We start from the raw sequence: 17,223 nt of genomic DNA, 5'->3' as shown, positions 1-17,223 counted from the left end.
GAAATATAACAATTTCAGACTGTAAACTCTTGAGGGCAGGGCTGTATCTGTCATGTCTACCACTGTATCTCTTGACTTCTAATGTGCTTAGCACAGAGCCTCTGCTATTGTGGATGTGGAAATTGCCATGTGCATGGTGGCCAGTGCAGTGCCTGGCACATATGAGAGCTCACTCAATATTTGTTAAAACTGTGGAATGGAGCGGAGAGGACAGCTTTCTGGTGCTGGAATGGGAATTGGGAATTACATGCATGCTAGGGCCTGGAGGTCCAGGAGGTCTGCTCACTGAGGAAGCTTTCTGGTCACTTCCCAAGGGCTTCCAGGTCTTTCCGGTCACTTCCTAAGCTTTCTGGTCACTTCCCAGGCTAGGCTCTTCCATTTGGGTCCAGTTTCTACCTCTTCCCTGCTTTCTTTCAGGCATACATGAGTCATCTTCTCCCCTCAGGGGCTTAAATCTTGCCTGGCCCCCAGAGTTGACAATCACTGCAGGACAGAGCCACACCACGGTAAGCAAGTTACAGTCCTCTGTGGGGAGCTGGCATCCCAGCCTGGAGGAGGAGACCCTGTCCTGGGCCTAACCGGCAGATAGGAGCTGAGTCATGGTTTGGTAGGTCAGCCTTGGCCCCTGGCTAAAGCAAGGGGGAAAACCATCAGAGAAGAGCATGGTTAGGACAAGAGACTGAGGGTCATTGCTGCTTTCAGTTTCACCCCTCATGTGCTGTGTAACCTTGACAAAAATCTTCACTCTCTAAACAAGCCCAAGTAGGGAAGTCTGCCGGCTAATGCTTTGCATATGTATGTTGCAAGGAATAATGAGACAGGCTCCACGAAGCATGTTTTGTCCTTGGGGGACAAACAGTACACGCTATTTATTTCAAGAGCATGGCTTAACCAGCTCATCCAGCTTAGCCCAGAACTACCCCTGGCTCTCCTGGCATGATCTCTGTAGAAGCAAGAAGGTCTAATTAGGTGTCCTTTTCTGCCTGGAGCCCAGCTGGCCTGCTCTGAGCAGAAGGCAAAATGCTGTTGATTTGGCATTCAAGGTCCCACGTATCTGTCCATGGTTGTGTCTTGAACTCATTCATTCATCAGGAAATCTTTATTGAGTCCTTCATCTGCACCTGTCCCCCTGTGGTGGACCCTGGAGGTGGGGGGCAAAACTGGAAACATACTGGTCTTTGGATGTCTGGTTTCAATTGCTATCAGCTCCACAATGCTGCACCTCATATGCCAGCAATTTCCCACTCTCCCCTGTTCCCTTACACAGTCTCCCTGCTGCCCAGAAAGCCCTTCCTCTCCTCTGCCTGCCAGGTCCTCACTTCTCCTTCAGGTGTCCTCTCCTCTGTGAGTCTCCATGGACTGCATTCAGCAGAGTGGATCACTCTTTGCTATGTGGCTCTGTGAGGCTATGTGAGCCTCTCTGGTTTTGGTCTTCCTGGTGTGGAATGTGGCTGCGCCCACTCCGTGGAGTGGCTAAGAGTCCTGGATTACTTTCAGGGGGCTTCATGACTCCAAGCCAAGCAGGATCTCATTTTGAGAGGGGTTCACCCATCAATCTGCCTCAGGACCCAGACCCCGCAGCCAGCATTCCATCCAGCCTCTGGGAGGCAGTTTTAGTTCAGATAAGGCCATGTGTTGTAGCTTTACAGAGAGTGGGCTGGAGGGCAGGGTGCATAGACAGAAGGTACAGAAGACTCCAGAATGCTTGCATTAGAATAAAAGGAGAAGACGACATACTTTGGTGTTTGATTTATTGGTGTGCTCTCCTTTAAAAGACAGCCTGGAAGAGTCTGCCTTATTTTTCAACCTGAGGAGGAAGCGCAGTCCATGGGCAGGCCGAGGAGGGTGGGCAGGTGGAGCGTGGCAGGGCCGGAGGTAGCTGCTGACCACCTGCCTTGATGTAACCCATGACCCATCTCTTCCCCTCCCTTGGAACCCACCCATCCTGACAAATGGGCCCCATGTTCCTGTCTCTAATCCTCTTAAGAGTCCTGACCACTTTCTTCTTTACCCTCTTTTAAAATATACATGAAGAGAAAATGTGAGGAACAGCAGGACCAACAGATTAGGAGGCAGCTGCCCTTGAGAAGATGGTTTGTTACTCATAGTTCCCAGGACAAGGGAGTGTGCCATGGAGGGTGGTGCCAGGAAGCACAGGACTGACTGGGCAGGAGGCAGAGGCAGCAGGAAGAAAACGTGGACAAGAGCCTCTACTGTGGTTCCATGGGAAGGACTGGGCAAGGCAGGGTCAACAGGCTAGGGATTGGCCTGTTTGATTAATTTCTGCAGGCTTTGGGGTGTTGGGCCTGTCTCTAGTTGCCTGGTACTTGCCCTGGGGCAACGCGGTGGGGGGCCTGGAAGGAGGGGGGTGCGGCCTCTGGATTGGTTGGCTCACATTTGAGAAGCACACTGCGGGTGAGTTCGTTACTCTCTCTAGGAAGTAGTCCTGGGAGGGGCCATCCCTTCAGGGTTGGCAAGGCCCCAGATGTCAAAGCATCAGGAAACAGAAAATAAAAGACATGGTTGGATCTCCTTACACCCAGGAGCACAGGTCTCTGGCCTCCACGTGGCTCTGCACCTCAGCTCTGGATTCTCATCCCTGGTGGGGCCGGGGGTCCTGTGTGGACAGGCATGGGCCTCATGCCATTTGAATGGGGGAACCTGGACCCAGCCTATGTCCTGCCCAGCACCCACCAGGGTATGGTATGACAGAGACTGTGGAAAGTGGAAGAGGCAGCTCTGGCGCCCACAAGGAAGGCATGCAGGGAAGGGTGGTGTAGGCTGTGGTATGGGGGATGCATGGAAGAGCAAGGATCCCGGGAAGGACCAGAACAACATGCAGGGCCACAAGAAAGACGCTTTGCCCTTGCCTGGAATTCTTATGCCTTTCTGAAGGATCAACTTACACAGAGGGGTAGAGCAGATCGGATGAGATTCTTTTGGGTTAGTCAGAAGTGTGGCACCCAGAGTTACCTGCAGGCTTTTGCTGAAAGCAATCACGTGGCACAGCTGGGAATGACCCCACAGCTAGGGACTGGGCAGGGGGGTATCTAAACAGTGTGGCCAGTGAGTCCTGGTTTGTAGACCCCTGGTTTAGAACAATGGGGGTCCCAGGCAGGCATGGGCAGGGGGGCAGCAGGGGGAGCACATTGACTGGAGGACGAGCTGGGAGAGTTTTGAGTAGGAAGCAGTAAAGGGAGCCCCTCTTAGTGGTCTGAAAAGAGTTACTCTGGTATCGGTGAGGTGGTAGGGAGCAAGGCTAGCCAGGAGGCTACTGCAATAGGCCTGAGCCAGAACAGTGTCCACAGGGATGGACATGTGGGAATTTAAAACAAAAGACATGGGCTGGGTGTGGTGGCTTACGCCTGTAATCCCATCGCTTTGGGAGGCCAAGGCAGGAGGATCACTCGAGGCCAAAAGTTTGAGACCAGCATAGTGAAATCCCATCTCTACAAAAAAGGAAAAGGAAAAAAAAAAAGTGACAGGACTTGGGGTTGTTCTGTCTATGGGCTGACTCTCAGGTTTCTCACTTTTGTAAAAACGGAGGAAGGTGGAGTCACTCAAATATTGAGACACATAGGCCCCGGGCAGGAGCCGGGGGTCTGAGAAATGACCACTGTCAATTGTGGGAGACTCTGGAGGAAGGAGGAAGTGGCGCTCCCCACAGTCTGTTCCATGGAGTGCTAATAGCTGAACTAAACAGCCATGGCTACGGCCACTCTCAGCACTTTAAGATATTATTCCATTCCCTCTGGCACCTGCTGTCAGACTGGTATTCCTTCCAGGGTGCCTGTCTTTTCTCTGGTTGCTTTTAAGATTTCCTCTTCCTCCTTGATTTCTGTAGTTTCAATATGATGTATGAGGTGTGGATTACCTCTGTGTATTCTGTCACTCTTGTCTTCAATTCTTGCACATCCCCAGCCATGATCTCAATACATTTCCTCTTCCATTTCTTTGATTCTCCTCTCTGGAGTGGCGTTTAGACAAAAGTCAACACCTTTCAAACTCTTTGCCTTTTCTTAACTACACCTTTTTTTCTTTTCTTTTTTTTTTTTTTTCTTTTTTGTGAAATGGAGTCTTGCTCTGTCACCCAGGCTGGAGTGCAGTGGTGTGATTTTGGCTCACTGCAACCTCCGCCTCCTGGGTTCAAGCGATTCTCCTGCCTCAGCCTCCCGAGTAGCTGAGATTACAGGCGTGTGCCACCACACCTGGCTAATTTTTGTATTTTTAGTGGAGATGGAGTTTCACCATGTTGGCCAGGCTGGTCTCGAACTCCTGACCTCAGGTGATCCACCCATCTCGGCCTCCCAAAGTGCTGGGATTACAGGCTTGAGCCAACGTGCCCTGCCTACACTTTCATTTTTAAAAAAGCTCCTTTGCCTCTCTACACTGCCTTCCGGGTACAACTCTTCCCTCTTCCACGTAACTTTCCCATTCACGAGCCCTGTGTGGGATTCCTTTGTCTCTAGCATTTACTCAGGGCTTTGAGGTTTTCATTGTAACCACTTTGCTCGTCAATTATAACTTTTTTTCTTGTTGGTTCTTTTCTCTACTTGATTTTGTTTCATGATTTCCTGCTCTTTGATCTTTTTGAACATCCTAAAACAACTGTGTAAGTCTAGCTCACAAATAAGCCACTGGCCTTGTGCAGATAGACACGGCCGTTCATCTTGACCAGCCAGCTTCGTCTGGACAGAGAGAGCCACACAGGACTCCTCACTGGTCTGACCCGTCAATCCACTCAGAAAAGCACAGGCCGTGCCATCAGGAAATGATATTTGGGATGAGTGCAATGTCAGAGGCATGAAGTTCATTTGAGGGTGCTTATGAGGGAGGCATTCAAACTTTGAGAACTTGGCTTTGCGGAGTTAGATCAGAAAGACAGCAGATCTGATTTCTCTTTGGGCAGAGGTTTGTTTATTCTGCATTCAGAGCCAACAGCCGTATTCGTTTTGAGCTCACTTAAATATTTTTCCACATTTGGGCAGAGTCACTCATTTCCAAGAGAAGGGCACAGTAACATATTGTTATGACTCTCTGAGGACAGGGGACTGTGCATTCATCCTACATCCCCTACCCTGTATCTGCCACACTGCTCAATAAAAGTTTATTGACTTACATTGTAAAATGGTTGTTTAATATATGAGTCATGATATAAATTTTTATATACCATAACTTACATTTTCAGATGGGTGTTACAGCCACTTTGGGAGCCTCTGTCTTAATTGAACAATGTGGCCATTGCTCCAGAGGTTGCAGGAACCTCATTGAAATTGCTCTATGGCCATTAGATATGAGCCACAGTAGACTGTCCCATGTCAGCTCTGTGGCCACACTTCACATGTATGCACTGTGTGGATGTATATATGTGCGTGTAGATATATATATATGGGATAAAAATGCAATATTATAACGTAACATGTATATATTACATTCTTATTTTGTTAGAGAAAATATTGGCAAAACCCACTAGCATCTCAACCTCACACCACTGCAACATTTGCAACACCCTCTCTTCCTTTCCTGTATCCCAATTTAACAAAATGGCATTTGGCTCCCACTGAGGTTTCAAAATCTCTCAGTATTTGATAGGTCAACAGTTATAATCGTATGTTGACTTTGCAATATACTATTTTAATGATGTGTTAATACAGAGCAATCCTTGGATGGGATTTCCAGAATTGCTGTTTTATAACTATCAACTGGCATGTTAAAACTAACCTCAGTGGCGAGAAAGCCAGTTGCTGGGGATGCATCGTGAGCCAAAGGATTGTTGAACGTGTGACTGGCACACACACAGAAATAAGTTGGAAGTGAGCACACAGAGACCTCTAAAACTTCTAAAGAATAGTCTGCAACGATCCTGGGTGGGTAGTTTGCAAGAGAATTTTTAAAGGGTACTTGGTATTCTAAAGGCTCAGTACAAACACAGCCCTTAGGGCAGCCCCCAAGTCCCCGGGGATCTACCAGCTGACCCTCAGTGGAAGTTTCTGCATCTATGATGGGGCCAAGTCAGAAGTGGATAATCCTCTTAAATTGGAGAAGGTGGGAAATAATGCAGGAAATGGAAAGGGAGGGAAGAGGGAAGGAGATGGATGTAGGGAGAGAGGAGAGAATAAATACACGAGAAAGAGGCAGAAAAGTGAGAAGGTAAGATCGGGTGCATGGAAAGATAAAATTTTGGAGAGAGAGACAGGGTGGGGAGGAAAGAGCTTGTTGGAGACTTAAGGGACCCTGTCATTTTCCCTGAGCCTCATCACAGCAGTGCTGGGCTGTTCGTAAATATGGATAATGGTGGGATCTGTGGTAGCCCTGTTAAGGGCTGACGTTTATCCTGATGGCTCTGCCAGGAAGGAGTTTTGTTTTGGCTCTACTGGGCTCCAGCTACCAATGAATTCTTTTTGTTTGTTTGTTTCTTTTTGTTTTTTTGAGACAGAGTCTTGTTCTGTCACCCAAGCTGGAGTGCAGTGTCACAATCTCGGCTTACTGCAAACTCTGCCTTCCAGGTTCAAGCGATTCTCCTGCCTCAGCCTCCCGAGTAGCTGGGACTACAGGTACACACCACCATGCCTGGCTAATTTTTGTATTTTTAGAAGAGACAGGGTTTTGCTGTGTTGGCCTCAAGTGATCTGCCTGCCTCGGCCTCCCAAAGTGCTGGGATTACAGGTGTGAGCCACCACACCGGGCTTCCAACAAACTCTGATTCACTTTTTGCCACAATGGGATAGATTCCCCCAGACATGAGCGTCTAGTCTTTTCCAGGGGAAATCCCAGTGTTCTCCTGAGAAATTCTAGGAGGAAAATCTTCATATTTCTTGGTCTTTTTTTATTTTCTAGACAGGGTCTCTATCTATCATCCAAGCTGCAGGGCAGTGGTGTGATCATGGCTCACTGCAGCCTCAACCTCCTGGGTTCAAGCAATCGATCCTCCCACCTTAGCCTCCCAAGAAGCTGGGACTACAGGAGTATACCACTAGACCTGGCTAATTGTTTATTTTTTTGTAGAGGCGAGGTCTTGTTATGTTGCTCAGGCTGATCTTGAACTCCTGGCTTCAAGTGATCCTCCCGCCTTGATCCTCCTCCTAAAAGGCTGGCATTATAGGTGTGAGTCACCGTGTCTGGTCATCTTGGTCATTTTTTAATGTTGTCCCCTGAAATGTTGTGGCTGCTCAGGCTCTGAAAGGGGATGTCTTTCTGAGGAGGGGCTTCCAAGACACGGGGATGACAAGTTCACAGCACACGAGGCATGCCAGTGGTCCCTGGTTAAGGAAATCCCAAAGTGGGTGAGCTCCCATGTCACGCTGGGTCCCAGCCAGCATGCAGGCTTGCCCTGAGGATACCATGAGCCATGCAGTTAGAGCTTTTATTCTAGAGACACCAGGTGGTGGTGCCACATCAGGCTTTTCAATGATCCTCTCCTAGACCATGAACGTTCTCTGCCTTCTGAGTCGTCACTTTCCTATTCCACAGATAAAATGAAAAAGCGAGAAAACAGCTTCTATCACCATGACAGCCACCTGGAAACACCTATCTCTGTTGGCAACGGGGAGCATTTGGAAAGTGGTAAGCATCTTTTCCTTATTGATTTACAACTGGTTGTCCAGATGTTTGTATCATTTGAGGTATAAGCCAAAAAAAATTATTAGAATATGTTTGACTAGGCGTGGTGGCTCATGCCTGCAATCCCAGCACTTTGGGAGGTTGAGGCAGGTGGATCACTTGAGGTCAGGAGTTTCAAGACCAGCCTGGCCAACATGGTGTAAACCCCACCTCCGCTTAAAATACAAAAATTAGCCGGGTGTGGTGGCATGCATCTGTAATCCCAGCTACTTGGGAGGCTGAGGCAGGAAAATCGCTTGAACCTGAGAGGTAGAGATTGCAGTGAGCCAATATGTGCCACTGCACTCCAGCCTGGGCGACAGAGCAAGACTCTGTGTCAAAAAAAAAAAAAAAAAAAAGTTAGAGTATGTTCTTATTACCCAGTATAAACATGTCTTGGTATAATCTTTAGCTTATCTGAAAATAATGTAAACAATAGAATGGGAACTAACAAAGGTTAAGTATATTCACTTAGCAGGTACACATGCTGGGCATCGGGGCTCCAGTGATACAAAAGTGCTACATGAGTTCCCTGTGTGGGGAGCTTGCTTTCTAGACGGGAAAGTGATACTACACAAGCAAAAACGTTAATAATACTGGGTTATGAGAAGTACTGAGGGGTGCTTAAAGACAGACAGTAACTGTGACTGGGAGGCCGTGTTAGCTAGATGCTTGGAACAGCTGTGTGAGGGGTCACGTGGGAACTGAGACATGACAGATGCAGAGATTTCAGCAGTGGAAAGACCATCAGGATAAGAGATGGGTGTGTTACCTAAGTGGGGAGCAGCACCTGCTGAGGCCCGAAGGCAGGAAAGAGGGCGGAAGCCTCGCAGCAGACAGAAAGGAGATTGGCTGGGCGTCCTGTGTGGGAAGGACAGGGTAGGAGAGGAGGGAACAGGGGTCTGAGAGGACCACAGGGGTGAGAAGCTATCAGGGTGTTAAGCAGGAAATGTCACTTATGTTTTTGTTATGATTTACGTTTTTCTGGTATTACCCTGGCTAGGGTGTGGAGAGTGTGTTGGAGGGAGACGGTCAGGAAATGTGATAGTCTGAACGTTTGTGTCTTCCCAAAATTCAGATGTTGAAATTTAATCCTCAGTGCAGTGGTGTTGGGAGGTAGGGCCTATGGGAGGTGATTAGGCCACAAGAGTGGAGCCCTCATGAATGGGATTAGAGTCCTTACTAAGAGAAACCAGAGAACATGTTCGCCCTTCTACCATGTGAGGACTCGGTGAGAAGGCAGACCCTTCAAGTACGGTGGGAGTCCTCACCAGACACTGATTCTGCTGGTGCCTTGATCTTCCAGCCTCTGGAACTGGGAGCGGTGTATCTCTGTTTGTAAATTACTCAGGCTAAGGTGTTTGTTATAGCAGCCCTAATGGACTATGATAGGAAGCTACCGCGGGGTCCTGGTGAAATGTCTGTGACTTGGCGCACAGCCACCGTGTGGCAGTGAAGATGGGGAGAAGCGGGCAGATTAGAGCCATCCTTTGGAGGTAGAACCAATGGTACTTGTGGCTGAATTGGGTTGAGGATAGGAAGGGAAACCGAGGAAAGAAAGGTGACTCTGATGTTTTGATATCAGACATTAGTTGGTTAGTGGTGCCATTTACTGATTTGGGGAAGCCACAGTTAACTGGGAATTTAATTTGTGAAAAATCTAAGTTTAAGGCATATGGTGTATGGTGTGGTGTGCCACACAGATCCTCCCTCAGGACTGAGGGGTGTCCCCCGCTGCCAGGAGTGGTGGCTGCTCACAGCTGAGTCTGTCCCCAACACCCTCTCAGCAGAAGACAGCGAACTCTCAAGATGGCATTCGTCCTGTGATATATGAAGGCCTGCCCCCTTGCCTCTGTTTGAGACAACTGTTCCACTCTACAGCTCCCCATGGTACCTGCCTGTGCCAAATCCTTTCTCACCCATCACAGGATTCCCGAGGGCACCTCCCAATCAACCTCCCCACAAGCCTCTATCTCAGACTGGCTGCTGAGAACCCAAACTAAGGCAGATGGTGCCAGGAGTGGTCCTAGGAAGCAGACCCTAAGATAGGACTTTGGAGCTGCCATCACCTGCCAGCTGGATACAAGGACCCCCCCGTACTACCCCCCTCCCCCCACATCACCTCCCTCCCCCCACACCACCCCCCTCCCCCCACCAACCTCCCAGGAGGAAGTCTCTGGCATCTGTATGGACAATGATTAAGCCTTCACTGATGGTGCAATAGCTCAGTCATTTGAAAGATACAGGGAAATAGAAATTCAAAGGCAAAGAAATTAAGTGGCTGTTGCCAGGGTTAGCGATGCACTGGAGAAAGACAATAAAAATGCTACAGATGATTAATCACTAATTTAAGGTGAAGTGTGAAACGAGGCCTTTATGTCCTAAGGGGACAGAAAGAGCTGAGGATCAGGCCAGGCTTTAATGGTAATGACTACAGAAGCTTCAGAGAAGGTTGAATTCTCAACCCCAGGAAGTTGGCTACATGAAGGTCACAATCCTGATTAGGAAGGAGTGGGACTCTGGGATTGGAACGGGCAGATACCTCAGTAAATGCCCTAAAAACTGTGAAACCCCACATTCTCTAGACATTTTCCAGCCTGCAGAAGTGGCCCTCTCTTCCCTATTAAAGCGATCTATCACTGCTCCCTTGCTTAAAGATGATGCTGAGGCCTTTGCCTTGTAAGATAATACAAATGCTGTGTTAGAATCAGGATCTCCCCCACCTCCCCTCCTGGTCACCAGATTCCTAAGTCACAATATAACTCGGGTGGAGGGGGAAAGGAACTAGACCCCGAAGGAGCTGCAGGCCCTAGCAAGAATGGACATGCAGACGCCAGGACAGTGTACCAGACCGGATCTGAGGTGCTGGATAAGGAACAGCAGACATCAAGGTAGAAGGGGGGAATTCTACCTCTTGCAGCGGGAGTTCTCTGCATGGATTTAACTCCCTCCCGAGGACCCTGGGAGGCAGATGGCTCACAGAATCTCGGGGACAGTGATGGTCTCGCAAAGTGCAGTAGAAGTGTTATGGTAGGAGCCGGACATGGTGGCTCACGCCTGTAATCCCAGCACTTTGGGAGGCTGAGGCGGGCGGATCACCTGAGGTCAGGAGTTCAAGACCAGCCTGGCCAACATGGCAAAACCCCATCTCTACTAAAAGTACGAAAATTAACCAGGCGTGGTGGCGGGCATCTGTAATCCCAGCTACTCACGAGGCTGAGGCAGGAGAATCACTTGAACCCGGTAAATGGAGGTTACAGTAAGCTGAGATTGTACCACTGCACTTCAGCCTTGGTGACAGAGCTAGATTCCATCTCAAAAAAAAAAAAAAAAAATGTGTTATGGTAGGTAGAGACAGAGGGTTCAGAGGAGTCAGAGGCTGGGCTTGCTAGGGAGGATATTCTCTGTAAGGCTGGAACACCTTCCGCCCCCCTCTGATGTTCCATAGGAGGGTCTGAGGGAAACTCCTCCATTTCCCAAAGCAGTGAGGAGGTCCTGCTGAAAGGGCAGCCGCATTGTGGAGAAGTTCCAGCAGAACCGTCCCCTATAGGTCATGGCTGACAGCAGGGGATGCTGTGCAGAACTGGGCTCCCTGATAGCAATTAGGCTAATAGGATCCCTAAACAAAGCCATAGGGTAAGCCCTTCACACTCAGAAAAAGGGTGGGTGTAAGATCATGATGAGCAGCAAGGTCAGAGAAGGAGCAGAGGGGACTGAGCTACAGATAGCGGTTGGAAATAGTTAATAGAGCCTTACTAGGGCAAGACAGATGAGCAGCCAACTTCCCATCTATAACTCAATTCGTTGTATATTTATAGTATTACTCAGTTTACACATTCAATAAAAAAGGATGATCACAAGAGCAACCATCCTGTCAAACATGATATCTTGCTCAGTTTCCAGTCTGAACTGGTTTTCATGCCCAGAATCCATTGACTGAAGGAGAGGCTGGGTCCCAGGGAGAAGGGTATAAGTTATTTGCCCCCAGTCTTTCCCTAAAGGAACCTACAACCATTTACTTGTTGGAGAGAAATATACGCAGACATTTAGAGGACTGTTGCACACAGGATCCAAGTTGACACTGATACCCCAGATACTGAGTGTCATTGTGGTCCCTGTTTCAGAGTGACGGGGGATGGAGTTCACATAATAAATGGGGCCTGGTCCAGGTTTGGCTACAGTGGGTCTGGTGGGTCCATGAAGCCTCCCAGTGATAGTTTCCCCTTCCCTAAATGTGTACGGGTAATGCGTGGACTTGGTCCTTGGCCTGTTGGGTAAAGAACTACTGTAGTGGGGAGGGCCAAGTAGAAGCCTGTGAAACTGCCTCCCTCTCCCCAGGTGTATAGAGCACCCTTGACATAACTAACTCCATCTTAGAAAAAGACTGCATTATATATTTCTTTTTTCTTTTGAGGTGGAGTCTTACTCTGTCCCAGGCTGGAGTGCAGTAGTGCGATCTCGGCTCACTGCAACCTCTGCCTCCTGGGTTCAAGCTATTCTCCTGCCTCAGCCTCCTGAGTAGCTGGGATTACAGGCACGTGCCATCACACCCAGCTAATTTTTTTGTATCTTTAGTAGAGACGGGATTTCACTATGTTGACCAGGCTGGTCTCGAACTCCTGACCTCGTGATCCACCCGCCTTGGCCTCCCTCCATTATATATTTCACAGGGCACTTTGCCAACAAGGATAAGGAAACTGTTTTGCTTAGGAAACAAATAAAAAAATTAAGACTGCATCCAACCAGATAAGGTCACAAATAAGCATACTCTTCTATTTAATACTATCAGCTCTCGCCAGAGGACTCTGTGACCATAAAAGAACAGCCCTTCAGCAGCTTGAACAGGCCATCTTAACTGACACCGTCTTGCAGTCACTTATGATAAGAACTTGGCATCTGCCTCCAAAGGCTCTGCCATATCAAAGGTGCTTCCTTGCAAGACCAATGGACCGGCCAACCCAGCCCAGGACTCCTTTTGTCTTACTTCCCCTGGCCTGGTTGGTTAATTCTTTCAATCTTTTTCTCTTGATGTTAAATGTTACTTTGTTTACTGTGGAATGTTTAATCTGTAACATTTATATAGTGACTATGTATATTATTATTATTATTATTATTTTTGAGACTGAGTCTCCCTTTGTCACCCAGGCTGGAGTGTAGTGGCGTGATCTCTGCTCACTGCAATCTTTACCTCCCAGGTTCAAGTGATTCTCTTGCCTCAGCCTCCAGAGTCCCAGTGCCTAGGACTATAGGCACCTGCCATCATGCCTGGTTAAGTTTCGTATTTTTAGTAGAGATGGGGTTTCACCAAGTTGGACAGGCTTGTCTTAAACTCCCGACCTCAGTTGATGCACTTGCCTCGGCCTCCCAAAGTACTGGGCTTATAGGCGTGAGTGACTATGTGTACTATTATGCATGGTTTGCAATATTGACTGACCTGTTGGAGGGGCTTGAGCCCGGTGCCCGTGGCTCTGACTACCAAGTGAATGGATAGTACTAAGGAGAACTGCATACTTGGGAACTCCAGGGAACTTTGGGCTTGTGTGATTGAAATGGCATCAGTAAAAGTCTGACACTGTAGAAAGATACAAATGTTTGTGGACCTGGTTATCTCTAATCTTGCACTACTCATGACACCAGGCAAGACAGTAAATCAATAGCGATGTTGCAACCCAGTGAGAATAGCATATTTGATTCTCATTCTTAAAGACCTAAAGGATGCTGCTGTGGTTGTCTCCATCATATTTCCGCACAATTCCTCAGTCTGGCCTCTACAAAATTCAGAGTGGATCTTCTCTGACCACAGTGGACTACTGCAATTTTATCCAAGAATGAGCCCCACGCAAACTGCCATGCCAGGTGTGATATCTTTGCTAGAGCAGATGAACATGATTCAGATGCAAGGAAGATGGTCAGTGACTGGGGGAGGCATTCATTTCCATCCATATTAGAAAGGAAGAGTTGGGGCCAAGGAAGTGTGACAGATACAAGTTTCCGCTTGTCTTCCCTGGGGCTGATGTTAATTCTATTATGATATAGCCTGAGAGGGCCTGGATTGTAAAGACTCTCCCAAGAACTTGGGCTGATCCACTGTATCTGTGACATCACGTTAATCAGACCAGATGAGCAGGAAGTGGCAAGTTAACTAGAGGCCGTGGTAGGACACATGGACTCTAGGCTGGGGGAGAAAAGCCCCATGGAGATTTGAGGGCCTTTTTTTTTTTTTCTTTTCTTTTTTTTTTTTTTTTTTTTGAGATGGAGTCTCGCTCTGTCACCCAGGCTGGAGTGCAGTGGTGAGATCTCAGCTCACTGCAACCTCTGCCTCCCGGGTTCAAGCAATTCTCCTGCCTCAGCCTCCCAAGTAGCTGGGACTACAGGTGCATGCCACCACGCCCGGCTAATTTTTGTATCTTTAGTAGACATGGGGTTTCACCATGTTGGCCAGGATGGTCTTGATCTCCTGATCTCCTGATCCACCCGCCTCAGCCTCCCAAAGTGCTGGGATTACAGGCATGAGCCACCGTGCCCGGACTGAAGGATCATTTTATCGGTGAAGTTTGTAGGAGTCCAGTACCTGGGGGCGTGTCAGGACATGCTCTCCAAAAGGAAGGACACTTTATTGAATCATGCCTCCCCATCATTAAGAATGAATTACAATATGCCAAAAGCCTCTTTGGCTCCTGGAGGTAGTCCAAGGAGAATCGTTCCCTGGCAGTAGGACTGAGCCTAATGGAACTGGCTCCATGTGCCAGGCTGGACATCAGCTGCTGGACGGTGCCTGTCATGTGCCTTCCCTCCTTTTAAAATAGGGAGTGTCTGCAGTGGTTGTCTTATGCTGTTGACACCATCTTCTCTTGACCCTCTCGGTGGAGGGAAGAGGATGTCTGTCTTTAGTTCTTGGGATTTTTAGAACCAGTGCTCAAGGACCTGTGCCTGGGGAGCCACGCTGGAGGAGCCACATCAGCACCTGATTCAGGGGATGCAGTCCTGAGCCTGATGCTGAAAGGAGATGAGACTTTAGGGCTGAGGTGGGGGAGGGGTGAGTGTATTTTACATGTATGTGTGAGTATGAAGGTTAATTTTATACATCAACTTGCCTGTGTTAAGGGATGCCCATGATTTCCGGAAGTGTCTGTGAGGCTGTTTCTGGAAGAGATAAGTGTCTGAATCCATAGGCTGAGGAAAGAAGATCCACCTTCACCAAGGTGGGTGGGCACCATCCAATCTGCAGAGGGCCCGAATAGAACAGAGAGGCTGAGGAAGGGTGAATCTGCACTCTCTGCTGGAGCTGGACCATCCGTCTTCTCCTCTGCCCCCAGAACTCCCGGTTCTCCGGCCTTTGGACTGAGACTGAATTGCAGTGGCAGCTTTCCTGAGTCTCCCGCTGGCAGACAGCAGATGGCAGGACTTCTTGGCCTCCAATCATCATGTGAGCCAATTCCCATAATAAATCTCCTCTTATCTATCCTCTTGGTTCCATTTCCCTGGAGAACCCCAACGAATACAGGGGATGTGTGTGAATCTTCCAAAAATGGCCATAACAATGTTCCCCACTCTACCTGCTCTTCCAGAACCCTGACACCACCCCCAGCAAGAGGCGGACGCTTTGTCCCCCCCGCCGCCCTTAAACTCGACTGAGCCTTTGTGCCTGCCTTGCTCTTAGAGTATGGTGGGAGTGATGCTGTGGAAATTTTGAGTTGTCACAAGAGGTTGTGCAGCTCACTCTCAGGATGTTTGCCACCAAAATCCCATCATCCCTTAGAGAGGCCCCTTGCAGGTGTCCCAGCTGATGGTCCTAGCTGAAGTTCTGACAGGCAGCTGGCATCAGCGGCCACAGGTGCAAGACCACAGCCTTTCTGACCTTTCCAGTCTCTACTTGTCCTTTGAGCCACCCCAGCAGAGGTGAGTGGCCCTCCCCAAACCCCCTGCTCAAATTGCAGATTTAGGACAACTATGAAGCGCTATCTTAGGCCCAAACTTCCCGGGGGATTGAGTATGCACGTGGAGAGTCACGCGTGAGTACAGAGGTGGGCCAGGGTGGCTGTCAGGGCCCAAAATGTTCACTTGGAAAAGAACAGGATGCACGTGGTTTAGAAAGTCTTGAGTCCAGGTAATATGACCTAGGGAGAAAGTATATAGAAAAGGGTGGAGGGCTGAGCTTGGGGCACTTCATCACTAGCCAGATGGCGGGGAGAGGGGAGGAAAGTCAGCAGTGGGTGGTGCTGCAGAGGGGCTGTGTCAAAGGGGAGGGCCGCTGGGAGCTGGGGAACAGGACACTAGGATGTCCACGCAACCTAATGCCATGAAGTCATTGGTGACCTGTCAAGAAGAGCGTTAGTGCAGAGCAGAGGGTGAAAGCCAGGGGAGTTCATGACCAGAAGTGAGGCGGTGTGTGGAGTGCTGCTGGGGTGGTGGGGGGGATGTCAAGTGATGGTGGGAGGGCTGGCTTTCCAGGAGGGCTGGGCACCGCTTCCTTGTCAGGCAGAGAAGGTGGACACATGCAGGTAGGTTTGTACCTGGAAGCAGAAATGCAAGGGCTTTTGCTGAGACCTTTTACACAGAGAGGGCGCTGCAGTAAAAGCTTCCAACCCCAGCCCTTCTAGTCTGTGTCCAGGTCAGTGAACAAACCCACAGAGGACATCCTGACCTTTCTCTCTTCGGAGCTGTGCTCCTCTGGCTCATTCCCAGCTCTGTGCATCTCCAGGCTTCTCTGCCCTGTGGGGCTGTGGGCTCCTGAGTAGGACGGCTGTGGGCTCCTGAGTAGGACTTCTGTTCCTTTGCATTCTCTGCGGTTCTAGGAAGTGCTTGGTCCCTGACAGATGCCCACTCAACACTTGCTGATGGAGAGCTTGTCAATTTCATCTAACAAACCGGAATCACTGGGCCATCCAGGAATCGAAGCAGAACATGAAGAAATTCCATGCAAACAGGGCTGTTAAAAGCCAACCCGCCAGAGAGGGCAGAACGGAGGAAGGACGAGAGGGTTCCACGTCCTGGAGGCAGGTGGGCGATGGTTCTCAAGAATTAACACAAACCACAGGTTTTCCAGTGACCAGGGGGCTGTGGGCAGTATGTTGTCTGTCAAATTATTTATTTCGTTAGTGAGATTTCTGGGTGCTACTCCATTTTTCTTTTCTTAGATAGGGTCTTGCTGTGTTGTCCAGGCTGGAGTACAGTGGCACAATCACAGCTCACTGCAGCCTCCAACTACTGGGCTCGAGTGATGTTCCTGCCTCAGCCTTCTGAGTAGCTGAGAGGGACTACAGGAGTATGCCACCACACCCAGCTAACTTTAGTAGACAGGGGTCTCACTATTTTGCCCAGGCTGATCAACTCTTGGCCTCAAGTGATCCTCCCATGTCAACTTCCCAAAGTTCTGGGATTACAGGTGTGAGCTGCTGCGCCTGGCCTGCTTTAGTCTTAATAGAGGGCTCTAAGGTTGTGGGTGTGGAGGTTTCTCCTGACTCCGGGAGGAGATGGACTCCCCATCCCTGTAAGCTGTGACATGTGTGTTCCATGTCAGGCCCAGATGGCATCCAAATGGCTGTGGTTGTTCCCACTGTGGTGGTGGTGTGGCACCCCTGTCCTGTCCGCAGTGCTGGGGGATGTGCGGGGCCGTGACTTGCC

The 17,223-nt window shown here is 49.2% G+C and overlaps 1 long non-coding RNA gene across 1 annotated transcript; it reads left to right on the top strand.

Moving 5' to 3' along the window:
- The first annotated feature begins 7,483 nt into the window (after positions 1 to 7,483).
- Positions 7,484 to 16,866, top strand: LOC126959910 (uncharacterized). Its single transcript, XR_007727667.1, has 3 exons — positions 7,484 to 7,563; positions 14,916 to 15,025; positions 16,395 to 16,866. It is a non-coding gene; the product is annotated as an uncharacterized LOC126959910 (long non-coding RNA).
- The last annotated feature ends 357 nt before the right edge of the window (positions 16,867 to 17,223 follow it).

The sequence above is a fragment of the Macaca thibetana genome, chromosome 7 (assembly GCF_024542745.1).
Source record: "Macaca thibetana thibetana isolate TM-01 chromosome 7, ASM2454274v1, whole genome shotgun sequence".
NCBI classification, from domain to species: Eukaryota; Metazoa; Chordata; class Mammalia; order Primates; family Cercopithecidae; genus Macaca; species Macaca thibetana.
This window is presented reverse-complemented; position numbering and strand designations above follow the sequence as displayed.